This window comes from Neofelis nebulosa, chromosome 9 (assembly GCF_028018385.1).
Source record: "Neofelis nebulosa isolate mNeoNeb1 chromosome 9, mNeoNeb1.pri, whole genome shotgun sequence".
Lineage (NCBI taxonomy): Eukaryota > Metazoa > Chordata > Mammalia > Carnivora > Felidae > Neofelis > Neofelis nebulosa.
This window is the reverse complement of record NC_080790.1, coordinates 42,855,258-42,868,981: the sequence shown is the minus strand read 5'-3', so window position 1 is coordinate 42,868,981 and position 13,724 is coordinate 42,855,258. Positions and strand designations below refer to the sequence as shown.

At 33.0% G+C, this 13,724-nt stretch overlaps 1 long non-coding RNA gene across 1 annotated transcript in view; it reads right to left on the bottom strand.

Annotated features, from left to right (window-relative positions):
- Positions 1 to 1,516: 1,516 nt before the first annotated feature.
- LOC131486190 (uncharacterized) overlaps positions 1,517 to 13,724 on the bottom strand; it is a 58,461-nt gene continuing 46,253 nt past the window's right edge. Inside the window, exon 3 of the long non-coding RNA XR_009249225.1 lies at positions 1,517 to 1,671. This is a non-coding gene — a long non-coding RNA (uncharacterized LOC131486190). The remainder of the gene's footprint in view (positions 1,672 to 13,724) is intronic.

The following is a 13,724-nucleotide window of genomic DNA, read 5'->3' as shown; positions in this document are numbered from 1 at the left end:
AGTGAAAGAAATGGGAGGTGGACAGAGTGGTAACAACAAGAAAGTTGAAATGCCTTGGATTGGAAGGGATTTCCTGCCCCTCAGCAAGTGGTTTTCTTGGCTAAAAGGTACAAATGAATTATTTTAATATTAACTAAGTTCATCTATTAAAGGAAAGGTTGAATAGTTTAGTTTTTGAAAATTTTTTGGATTTCCTATTGTGTTGAATGATACACATTTTATTTTATTTATTTATGTATTTATACTTTTTAATGTTTATTTATTTATTTATTTTGAGAGATAGAGAGAGTGGGGGAGGAACAGAGAGAGAAGGACACAGAGAATCCCAAGCAGGCTCAGCGCTGTCAGTGCAGAGCCCAGTGTGGGTCTTAATCTCATGAGCCATGAGATCATGACTTGAGCTGAAATCAGGAGTCAGAAGATTAACTGACTGAGCCACCTAAGTGCCCCATGATACACATTTATAATTGGAATTTTTATAACTTTGTATAATCTTTTATATGTGCTACATAGTAAATTTTTGATACATGTTTACAGTATTTCCTTATATCATTTCCTAATCCATCTTAATTTAATTGTTCTTAGTGCTAAATACTCTTTTTAAATTTTATGTACACTTTCTTTAAATTTATTTCCTTTGTTTCAGTAGCTAAAATCTGAGTCATGTGAGGTCAAATACAAATTAAAAATAAGAGGCTTAATTCTCCCTGTTGAAAAGGAGATTTCCCTTCACTCTTTTTTAGAGCATTTATCTTAGAAAATGTGCAACTATAAGTGTTTTCTCATTGCTTTGAAATGTATATAAATCCTTTTGAAGACTAGATAAGGCTTTTGTCAGCGTTTTGACCCAGGAATGTCTGGGAGCCTTGTCTTTGAAATGTAAATGTTGAAGAAGGTAGAGCCCCTACTAAGAATCCTAACTTCAGTGGGTTCCTGGTCCCAATTTGTAAAACTGCCTCCTGTTATAAAGATATGAGAAGTTTGCTTTTCCTCTGGATAAATCCAACTAGCTAACATAGATGGTCACTTCGCTTACCAGGTAAAGTTAAGATAAACTATATATCAGGAATGGTGCTGTCAGCTCCTCTTACTAGAGGACTAGTTGTTTATCTTGAGAACATGTATGTAATGTGTTATCAGCTATTTCTATGTAAATCTGTTTCACTGTATCACATTTGGGTTTAATGCTTCTTCAATAATAAGAGTGTTTCTCCTAGTACCTTTGTGGAGATTTCTGGGTTGAAAGAATATTTTGTTTTAATTAGAGTTCCCCAACAGGCAAATTGTAGTGAACAATTTATTATGAACTATCTCACCAAAACCCAAGTTTCAAGTTCAGCTGCCTGTCTCTTGAAAAGCCAAAATTCAAAAGACGAGTTTTGACTGGAAAGCAATTTGAACTTCATTCAGGAGTCTGGCCACCTGGGAAGAAGATGGACTCTTGTCCAAAGGCTGACCCTGGAGGTCTCTGCCTGGCCCAGAGATTTTTAAAAAGGATTTAACCTGTTAAGAGAGTTCAGTAATCTGTGACATTTCTTGATTACATGCAGACCTGTTGATGCCAGCTGCAGTTTATCTCAGTGCCCTGAGGTTGTGCAGGAAGTTCTGGTTTCTTGGTGTCCTGGGGGGAGCTTGTGCAAGAGAGCCTGATGATGTGCAGAAGTGTTCTTTCTAGGAAAGAATGCATGATCATAGATATACAAAGAAGGGGTTAGTTAATCACACAGGCTAAGAGTGCTTGCTTAATCTTGAAGACCACTAGGCTGGCAGAAGGGACTGAGGAGGTTTCAATTAAACAAATTTTGGTGATTGTGAATAATATCTTTTCTTAATTCTGTTTTTGGGTTAGTAATTACTAATTAATTATTACTAATACGTAACAAACTCTTGGACACTTAGCTAGTACCAACCAATACTGATGAGCTATCTCATTATCTTTTCTACCAATATTGTTATATTGTTCTTTTAGTAATAGTAATCTTATTTATGATTATTAGTGTGTTCTTACTGTGTAAAAAACATTAAGGTCTATATAAAATTATATTTTATTAAAAATACCCCTTTAAGAAAAAATTAAAATAAAACAGAAAGTTGGGCAATATAACCTTTCAGAATCATATGGGAGCCCATATACCTTAGTTATTACTCATTTATTTGTCATTTGCCTTGCTTATTTTTGATATATTTGAGTGTTTTTTTTTCCTATTGCCCTCATAAGTGAACATAAATTGGAAAGGTATAGGATTTTTGTATTATAACTTGTTTCCTCAAAACTGTGTAGAGATTTCTTTATTGAGATCAAATATCCTGATAGCAGATTATACATTTCATTCATAGTAATGACCCCAAGATTTCAACATGGAGGTTGCTGGCTCATAGCAAACTCTCAGCAAGTATTTGTTTTTAATATTCAGTGGAAAATGGTGGGGCACCTGGGTGGCTCAGTCGGTTATGCATCCGGCTTTGGCTCGGGTCATGATCTCACGGTTTGTGAGTTTGAGCCCCCCATCGGGCTCTGTGCTGATAGCTCAGAGCCTGGAGCCTGCTTTGGATTCTGTGTCTCCCTCTCTCTGCCCCTCCCTCGCTCATGCTCTGTCTCTCTCTCTCTCTCAAAAATAAATAAACATTAAAAAAAATTCTTAAAATATTCAGTGTAAAATGGTTTTCCAGTGGTGATCTCAGTGTTAAATTTTATCTTAACTTGTACAAGCTAGAAGAGAAAGTTGGCAGATAACTATGAATAGACATCTTCTAACAAAGCTGCTCAATAAGATAATTATAACTTTGAAATATCATGCCTATGGAAAGCATTGTCACTGGAGTTTTTAAAAAGTGCACACAAAACACACACACAGACACAAGTGCTGGACAAAATGTTAGGATGGTTTGGCAGGGTTATTATAGATGAAATTTAAGTATATAAACTAGGTACTGGATTCACATACGCTTCAAAATTCTGATCAAACCTATAATTTGATGTTTGTCATCACTGAATGTGCCAGTTTATTCTTGCTAAAGAATTCCTTTTATTCCAGTAATAAATTCTATTCACATATGTTCAGTCAGTAGTTTGTTGTCTATGACATATGGCAACCTACATAAAGTATCAGGTTTTTATACAGTTGACATTGTATTTTTATGAAACTTATAACCTGCTTTTCAAGGTAGTGCATAACCTTTGGGTTTTACTCAAAAATCAAGGTTGACCATATTTAGAACATTGATCTGGATGTTGAGTATAAAGTATTCCAGAGTATTTAGTTTTTTGAGGTTAATAAAATTAATTTAGATATTCAAATTTCCACCAGTCTTCTCTAAGCAACCTAACATTATACCTAATATTAGTCACCCAAAATATGGCATAAAATATGATTTATGATCAATTCAATACTGTAGCCATGTCTTCTGCTTAGAGTGTACTTTTTTTTTAATGTTTATTTATTTTGAAGGTGAAGAAGGGGCAGAGAGAGAGAGAATCCCAAGTAAACTCCATGCTTGCAGTGCAGAACCCGACATGGGTCTCAATCTCACAACCCTGAGATGATGAACTGAGCCAAAATCTAGAGTTGGTCACTTAAACAACTGAACCACTCAGGTGCCTCTAGAGTGTACTTTTTCAGTGTACTTTTTTCAGGCTTTGGGAGAAGACTGTAGTTTCCGAAAATAAAATAAAACACACACACAAACAAAACAAAAAATATGTAGGTCAAATCCAAATCTTGTCACTGCAAGTTTTGTGAATTGTGGCAATGTATTTAGCCTTTATGAGCCTTATTTCCATTCTATATATGGTGTTGATGATAGCATTTACCAAATAACATTTTAGTGGGCTGTGAGAATCAAATGTGATAATTAGTCTACATATGAAAAAGTTTTATTAAGTTGCTATTTTAAAGTTTACTTCACTTTTTATGTAATTGACTCACTTTCTTATAGAACCTGAGGAATCAGTTATTTAATAACTATATTTATTTAATTTCTCTGACCCATTTTACAAAAGATAAAAATTCTCCATTAAATCTCTAAACTCCTAAACAGCTAACCCTATGTTTTGCTTAGAAATCACTCATTTTCCCAATAGGCACATTCCAGCTGAGGTAATTAAGAATGCTCTGTTCACAACTCCCTAAACTTCATTGTATCCATGGATTTGGAGAGGACTTTGTGATTTTTTCTATTTAGCAATGTCACTCAGTTTAAATACCATATTTTACTTGACATTATTACATTACGCATCATCATAGATGTTTTCTACCAAATTAAATATACTTTTCTTGCCAGAATTCGAAGTTTAATCCTGAGACCATTTTTTTCTGTACCCCAAGAGCTGCTTGAGTGTCTATCCCTCTCCTCCCAATCCCCAGATGAAAGCACAAAGGCATATTCATTGCATCTGGGTGCATGCTATTAAAATCCTGTTCATAATGTAAGTGGATAGTAACATCCATACAATGAGGGTTCCATGTGTTCACTCTTTTATTGATTATTAAAAAATAAATGTGTTTTTAAATTACTCTTGTTTTACATAATAAAATAAATCTATATATATTCAGTTTAGAAAAAAAATCTAACCATAGATAAATAAGTGTAATGAAAAATTGTCCCTTTCCTATTCATTTTTTAATGATGTATTTTTAGAAGAGATTTATATTTACAGAATTGAGAAGATAGTAGAGAATTCCCACATACTCCTTCACTAGTCTCTCCTGTCATTAACATCTTATATTAATAGGATAATATTTATCTTGCTTGTATTGTCACAATTCATGAACCAATATTGATATGTGATTATTAAATAAAACTCAGTGTATTCAGATTTCCTTAGATTTTACCTAATATCTTTGTCTGTTCCAGGATCCTATCCTGTCATGTCCTTGGTTCCTTTTGGCTGTGACAGTTTCTCTAAATTTCCTTGTTTATGATTAATTTGACATTTTTGAGGAGTATTTTTCAAGTATTTTATAAGATATCTCTCTACTGGAATTTGTCTGGTGTTATTTCCTTATGATTAGGTTCAGGTTATATACTTTGGAAAGAAAGCCCACAGAGATAAAGTATAATTTATCACATCATGTTTAGGGTACATACTATAAACATGATTTGTCACTGGAGAGGTTTACTTTGATCATGTGGCTGTGATAGTGTTTTCCAGGTTTCTCTACCTAAAGTTACTCTTTCCCCTTTTTTCCAAGTACTCTTTGGAAATAAGCTACTACGTGCAACCCACACTTACAGAGTGAGAATTGATGCTATTACCTCCTAGGGAGTGGAATACCTACAAAAATTATTTGGAACTATTCCACATATTTGTCTCTCTCCCTTCCTTCCTTCCTCCCTCCTCCCTCCCTTCCTTCCCTCTCTCCTTCCTCCCTCCCTTCCTTCCCTCCCTTCATTCCCTCCCTCCTTCCTTCCTCCCTCCCCTCCCTTCCTTCCCTCCCTTCCTTCCCTCCCTCCTTCCTTCCTTCTTTCCTTCCTTCTTTCCTCCCTCCCTCCTTTCTCCTTCCTTCCTTCCTTCCTTCCTTCCTTCCTTCCTTCCTTCCTTCCTTCCTTCCTTCCTTCATTTGTTCAATCATTTCTTATATCAGTATGACTTCAGAATATTCATTTACCCTGAAGTTTATAATCTAAGAGTTTTATTTTGATGCTCAAACTGTTCTAGCTTTGCCCATTTAGAGCTCTTTCAGTTACCTCCTGTGTCACTTTGACATATTTCTGTAGTATTATTGTTATTATCACTACTGCTACTACTAGTACTAGTGCTTTCTTGCTTTCTGGCACTGCAAGATGCTTCTGGCTAATCCTGTATTCGTGTGTATCCCAGTTCTGCAATCTGCCATTTCCCCAAGAAGTCCTGGTTCCTTTTATTTGAAAATGTGTCAGAGACCAAGATCTGGGTACCAGAGTTGTTCATTACCATTGTTATATCTTTTCTCGATGGTCTTTTCACCTAACAGAGCAAGAAAATATACGTGTGTAGACTAACCTCAACACATACACACAAATATATATTTCTATATGTAACCATCAATATTAAGATAAACATGAGTTTATATTATCTCCAACTCTAATTTATTACCACCTAGAGTACTCTAGCTTCCTCTTCTTGCTTATCTGTAAAAACTCCCATTCTTACCATCTGTGATTCATGTATAGATTGTTCAGTCCTAGTATTAGCAGAATTGTTTCAGTATCCAATAGGAAACTTTATTAACTACAGTACACTGCTTATGTGTAATTCCTTTTTTTTTAAGTTTATGTATTTATTTTGAGGGGAAGGAGGAGGAGCAGAGAAAGAGGGAAAGAGAGAATCCCAAGCAGGTCCCATGATGTTAGTGCAGAGCTTGACGCAGGGCTCAAACCCACAAACCCTGAGATCATGATGGGAGCCAAAATCAAGAGTAGGTCACTCAACCCACTGAGCCACCCAGGTGCCCCTATGTGTAATTCCTTTTGTTTTCAATCTTACAAACACTCCTGTTCAAACTTACTTAAGTCAGTACCTTTTCCCCCCACTCTCTTCTCTAAGGTGGCTTCACACATAATGGGATTCACACAAAGTTAAATTCTTTTGTGGACAGTCTACATTCCTTCCTGGGAACCCCCCTCAAAAATATTTTGTTTTTATTTTATTTTACACATTGTTTCACTCTTTGTACTGTACTATGGTTTTTTGACAAATGTATAATTTCTTGTATCTACCATTGCAGTATCATATAGAATGTTTTTAACACTCAACATCCTCTGTACTTCACCTGTTTAGCCCCCTCCCTCCACCTGAACCCATGGTAACCACTGACTTTTCACTCTCTAGAGATTTTCCTTTTCCAGAATGCTTTACAATTGGGATTATATACTATGTAGCTGTAACACCCTGTCTTTTGTTCAGCAATACGCATGTAAGTTTCAGTGATGCATATTTCATAGCTTGATAGCTTATTTCTTTTGCTTGTTGAGTAAATTATACTGTATAGAAGAAGTACTACAGTTTGTTTATACAGTCACCTAATGAAGGGCATTGGTTCCTTCCAATTTTTGGCAGTCATAGTTAAAGCTGCTATAAACATTCCCATGCAAAGTTTACGTTAACGTAATTTTTGAATTAGCTGAACAAACACCTATGATGGGATTGCTGGATTCTAAGGTAAAAACTATGTTTTCCTTTGTAAGAAATTGTCAAGCTGTCTTCAGAATAGCAGTGCCATTTGTGTGCCCATCAGCATTGATTGAAAGGTCATTTTGCTCTGCATCTGCACCAGCATCTGGCACTTAAAGAAATAATAATAATTTCAGCCATTATAATTGGTATTCTATTATAGCGGTATTCTATTGTTTCAATTTGCAATCCCCTAATAACAAATGATTTAGAGTTGTATTTTTAACTACAAAAAAACGTATTTGTTGCAAGAAATTATAGATGCTATATCTCTATCTCTATTTCTATCTGTAACTATATTGCCACCACCCAGAAAGTCAATGTTATAATTTTGGCATATACACTTTTACACATTTTTAATGCATTTATAACATAAATATAATGAATTTGTGGCCTAAACTTTGATTTGGCCGTATAATCTTGCACCATTTTCATCAAGTCTAGCAGAACTTACTCCATGGCTTTATTGTGTGATTATCATTGTTCTTTGTTTATGTTCCCACCAAAGGTCTTTACCACTCCTCCTGTTAGTGTTTTCATCTATTTTTATTGATTGGAAAAGACTAATGGAAAGTCTTATTTAATGTTACTGCTTTCTTCTAGCATAATCAAAGAAGAAAAACATTCCCGGCATGACAAAAATTATATGCTAAAATACACACAGAACTATACCAAGTTTATACACTAAAGAATAAGCAGCCAAGAGAACAAACCATTGAGTTCTTCTGGGATTAAATCACAGCCATGCATACCATTGACAGCTTATAAATTTGGGGCTGGAAAAGATGAAGCATTGAGATAGGCTGGCATCTTATAAACCTTTCCAAAGAGAAGAAGGAAGTGAAAACTGATAATAGCTGCAATTTTCTTTTTTTCAGCTTTTACAGGTTTCATTTTGTTCAGTTATTTTCCCCAGGATAATAAGGCAAACAATTGTAAGAGGAGGATAAAGAATTGATTTATTTCATAACTATAGAAAAGCTCTACTATTTTACAATGCAAATCACTTATGTATAAAGTTATTCACCCTAAAATAAATGAATTTTTGCTATTATAATTTTTAAAACTTGAAAAAATACCTATCCCGATATTTTTATATTGCAAAGTGTACTTAATAGTTCCATTTTAAATATCACTATAGATACCCCCAAATATATTCAATTATCATCTATTATTATTAGTTATTACCAATATTTCATTATTAAAACAATGATGTAGCACACATATAAACAATATCTTTGCACATGTATTCAAGTATATTAAATTACAATTAATAACTATATTTGAATTATTGGGACAAAGGATATAATATTTTGATAGATGTGGCCAAATTGTTTCCCATAAGTTCTTTATGAGCCTATGTTTGCATCAGCCTTGTATTTAAATACTCTTTTCCACATGACCAATTGATATAGGATATTATTGGTAATTTGTATGTTTTTACATTCATTGAGAAAAACTGGTGATGTTAAATTCAGTGAGAAAAACTGATAATGTTCTTTCCTCAACATTATAAAAAAATAAGCATAGTGTTTAAAAGTTTACTGCTCTTGGGGCGCCTGGGTGGCGCAGTCGGTTAAGCGTCCGACTTCAGCCAGGTCACGATCTCGCGGTCTGTGAGTTCGAGCCCCGCGTCAGGCTCTGGGCTGATGGCTCGGAGCCTGGAGCCTGTTTCCGATTCTGTGTCTCCCTCTCTCTCTGCCCCTCCCCCGTTCGTGCTCTGTCTCTCTCTGTCCCAAAAATAAATAAAAAACGTTGAAAAAAAAAATTAAAAAAAAAAAAAAGTTTACTGCTCTTTTACATTTCTTCTGTGAATTGCTGAGTTATATTTTATATATATATATATATATATATAGTTTTCTTGTCTTTTTTTTTTAACATTTTATTTATTTTTGAGACAGAGAGAGACAGAGCATGAACGGGGAGGGGCAGAGAGAGAGGGAGACACAGAATCGGAAGCAGGCTCCAGGCTCTGAGCCATCAGACCAGAGCCCGACACGGGGCTCAAACTCACGGACCGCGAGATCGTGACCTGAGCCGAAGTCGGACGCTTAACCGACTGAGCCACCCAGGCGCCCCTAGTTTTCTTGTCTTTTTGTAATTTATGAAACTCATTATATGTTATGAATATTTATTATTTTCAAAATACATATTGCAAGTACTTTCTTCTAGATCATTTCTTGTTTAAAAATTATGTTGATGTCAGATGTAAAGTTTCTTTGTTTTGCTTTTTATTCCTGAAATCTTTCAATCTTCCCATTTTGTTTTATATGTTCTATACCTTTGTACATAATTTCAAATTTATATATCTCAGATATGTCTATCAAAAATATTAACATATATTATAGTTTTATTTGTAATACATGTTATGTGCAGTATTATTTAAGGAAAATTTTTTCATATAGAAAGCCAATCATCCCACCAGTTTTAAATGCAGTTGTTGTTTTTTTTTTTAAGTGATCATAAATGAATTCATGTGCAGAACAGTATTTCCATTTATGGATACTTGTTTTTGGACTCTGTTCTGTAGCAATGTACTATTTACTTCCTGTATTATTGTAAAGTTAAAAAAATTCTTGTTGGAATTTTGATATGATTCCAATTTTTACAAGGGAAGATATGGTAGCATTATAAATAAAACAGATTGGCAATTATCAAAAAAGTGGAGACCATCACACCTCAATTCTACCTAAAATTGAATGTAATCCAAGATTCACACTTCAACATTTTCTAGTACTTGCTTTGTTAGGGAAGGGAGAGATTTGCTCTCATACACATTAAAATAAAGCAGAGTCACAGAATTAATTCAAAGTAAAAGGAGGCTGTGACTTTGCTTATTTAATAGGGTCCTGATGATTTTTCAGAGGAGTACAAAATTCAGAATGGGTCTTTTTCTGTCTCCTCATCTCTTGTCTCTGTCTTTGCCTCTGTCTGTCCCTTGGTCTTTGTGAAATGACTTTTTATTTGTTTGTTTTATATTTTACTTTTTAATATATGTCATAAACTTTGTTGATAATGGAAAATGGAGGACATGATTTTTTTCTTATTGGCTAACCAATTCTCTTTAAATTATCCTGACTATAGTATGATGGTATTTTGATTTCTGGTAGGGAAAATTTATGCTTACCCCCAACACATTTATCTTTATTAAATTAGTATTTATTATTCTTGGACAATTATTCTTTTAAATTACATTTAAATAGGTTTTTTTTAACCTAATGTTGAGTGTTTGGATGGGATCTTAATGAACATATAGTTTATTCACAGAAAAGAGTATGAGAATTTGAGTCATATATAGATAGATAGATCTATATATAGATATATATTTATTAGGTGTCATTTCAAGACCTTTGAAAATTTTTCTAGTTTCTGTATGATTTTCATCCATTTCTTATTGAATTACTAAGAGGTTCTTTAGGATTGTTATTTGTGTTATTAGTGATCCTTTTTGTCTAGTACACATTTGTAGTTGTTCTGGCTGTTTAGGAGACTATGTTTTTTCATATATTAATCTTGTAAGGGAGCATTATATTTTACTGTCAATATTTTTTTGTGTTTGAATGTCTTCTGTGAATGTTTTTGGTAGCAAACCATGTTGTTTGCAAATCTTTATTCCACTATTTTTTTTTTTCTTATTGAATCAGTTAGAACCCTATAGTACTATTCCTTAGTACAAATGATAGCAAACATTCTGGTCTTACTTGTATGTGTGTATGTGTGTGGTCTAATTCAATGTTTTATCTTTATTTTAATTTTTATTATTTTTTATTTGTGTACACTTGACTCACAATCTGGTATTAGTTTCAGCTGTACAATGCAATGATTCAACATCACTATACCTTATGCTTTGTATACTCACCACAAGCGTAGCTACTACCATCTGTTACCTTACAACACTATTACAGTATCATTGTCAATATTTCCTATACTGTGCCCTTTATTCCTGTGACTTATCAGTCCATACCTGGAAGTCTATATCTTCCAGTTCCTTTCACCCATTTTTCCCTTTCCCCCATCCCCTCATCTCTGCCAAGCATCAGATTATTCTCAGTTAATTATAGTTCTGATTCTCCTTTATATTTGTTTGTTGATTAATTTGTTTTGTTTTTTAGATTCTACATATGTGGGTGATCATATGGTATTTGTCTTTCTCTGTCTTGACTTAAATCACTTAGCATAATGCCCTCTTTGCCCATTGTTCTGGTTTTATTTTTAAAGGTAATAGAAATACTTGAGTAGTTGCACTGTATTAATGATGTTTTTAAATAGGTTTTTACATTTAATTTGGTTTTTTTAATCACAACTTAATGTATAGCTTATAACATTATTCTCTATCATTGAGTAATTAAATCATAGTATTATCCATTTGATTCAATTAATTATGAGAATATAGCCATAGGTCTATTAATTATTATATTCCTAGAACAAACTCTACTTGGCCATGATGACATATGCTTAATTATAGTTAGGCTTCATATGCTAAGGCTTTCATTAAATTTATTTAATTATTTATTAATAATAATAATAAATTAATAATAAAATATAAAATTAATAATAATTATTTACTTTAAAATAATGATACTTCATAGTTTATGAACTTCATAATTCATACTTCATAGATTAATTTTATATTCACCTTCTCCAACTGTGGGTATTAGGGTTACCATACCATCAAGAACTGATTTGAAAAATAATCTATCTTCTACTATGATCTCAGAAAGTTTACATATCATAAGAAATATTTTCTTGGAAGTGTGGTAGAATTCACCATAGTACACTTGCCTTATTTGGAGGTGGATTCTTGATAGCCTTTAAAGTGTTAAGTCTATTAAATTATACCTTCAGGGTCTGTAACTATTCCTGAGTAATTTTATGCTATATTATCCCCCCAAAATATTAGTCAAGATTTCCAAATTTCTAATTTTGTAAGTTTTATATGTATCTGTGGCTATGCTTCTCTCTCATTCTTTATCTTACATATATTGTTGTTGGTGGTGGTGGTTTTAGTGATTTGCATTACTCTTTTCGAATATGTATATGTATGTATATATACATACATATATATATTCCAATCCAGCATAAACTTTATGATTATCTGTCTGGTTCATCATTTTCTTTATCTTTATTAATTCATTTGTTCCTGATATTTACTGCGATGTTTTTTTCTTCTTAAGCTTACTCATTAATTTATTTTCTCTCTCTTGTGTTCTAGTAACATTTGAAAGAAATGCCTCATCTTCAAAGTTATTTTGTAGCCCAATTCTCTGTTTTTATTGGGAAGTTCTGTCATTGTAATTCAGCTTTAGATAGTCCATAAATCATTTTTTCTCATTAACCTGAGAAATGCATTTAAAAAGAGATTCATGTGTGTACAAGCATGGTGTCAGTCATCTTGGACTGAAAGCAACACTATATATTTTAAATTGTATAGCTTTAGAAAACCTAGCTCTAAAATTTCAGATTTCTAATCAGAAAATTATATATATATATATATATATATATATATATATATATATACATTTTTTTGCATATATATATATATATTGTATTTTTTCATTCTATCTTTTTCATGGTTTTACATTAATAGCTATTCTAAATAGTGGAATGATCTTGGAAAAGAGTAATTCTTAACTCTGCAATCTAAAAACAATAGAGAACCAAAAGTTGCCAAGATAGCCCACTGTCCCTCAAAAGTGATGTGTGTATAAACGTTTGCTACTCCAGTAGCATGTACTGGCATGCTTTCTAACTAGGGTTTTCTACTCCATGGAGCTGAATTAGCTCAGTCTGATGACTACTGTCAACCTACAGGGTGCTGCTGTCTGATACTAATCCTGATATGCCATTCAGAAGAGTAAGAGAGTTTTCTGGTAAAATCTTCTATATTCTGCTAACAGTTTTCTCTAAGTGTTTAAATTTGTTGGTATAAATTACTGTAGGCCTCTGGTATTACATAAATATAATTTAAATGTACATAAAAATAAGTTTATTAGCTTCTCCTACAAATTATCCATATAGTATTATCTTGTATCAGTAAGAGTAACAAAAAGGTTACATGATTTATGTTTTTGTATATATTTCTTTGGGTATGTATAGTAAGTCACACCATTTATGGGTATCATTGAGCCACCTACCTCCTATTTTTCTGATTATTATTTTCACTTTTCTTCTCTATTCTGGGTACAAAAATCTACTTCTTAAAATGTTCATAATTACAGGCATGCTATTTATATCAGTTTTTCCATATTGAATTTTTTTAGAGAAATGGTTTTATGGTTTTATGGTTTCTTAATGTTTGTAGTAAATGAGGTTAGATTTTAAAGTGTTTGATTGATTTTTATTGAGATATAATTACATATAATCGACATGTAATTAAAGTGTATTTTTAAGGTTATCTTCTAAGGCCACACTTGATTGAGCCAAAGTGTGCTAATAGAATAACAAAATACCTCCCCGCCCCCAATTACTCACTTCTTTGCTGTAACTAACTGTTGTTACAGCTGGTAAGGCAAATTGACCTCAGTTTATTGCTGCAGGCTAGTGGATCTCATACTTTATTGTGTATTGGAAT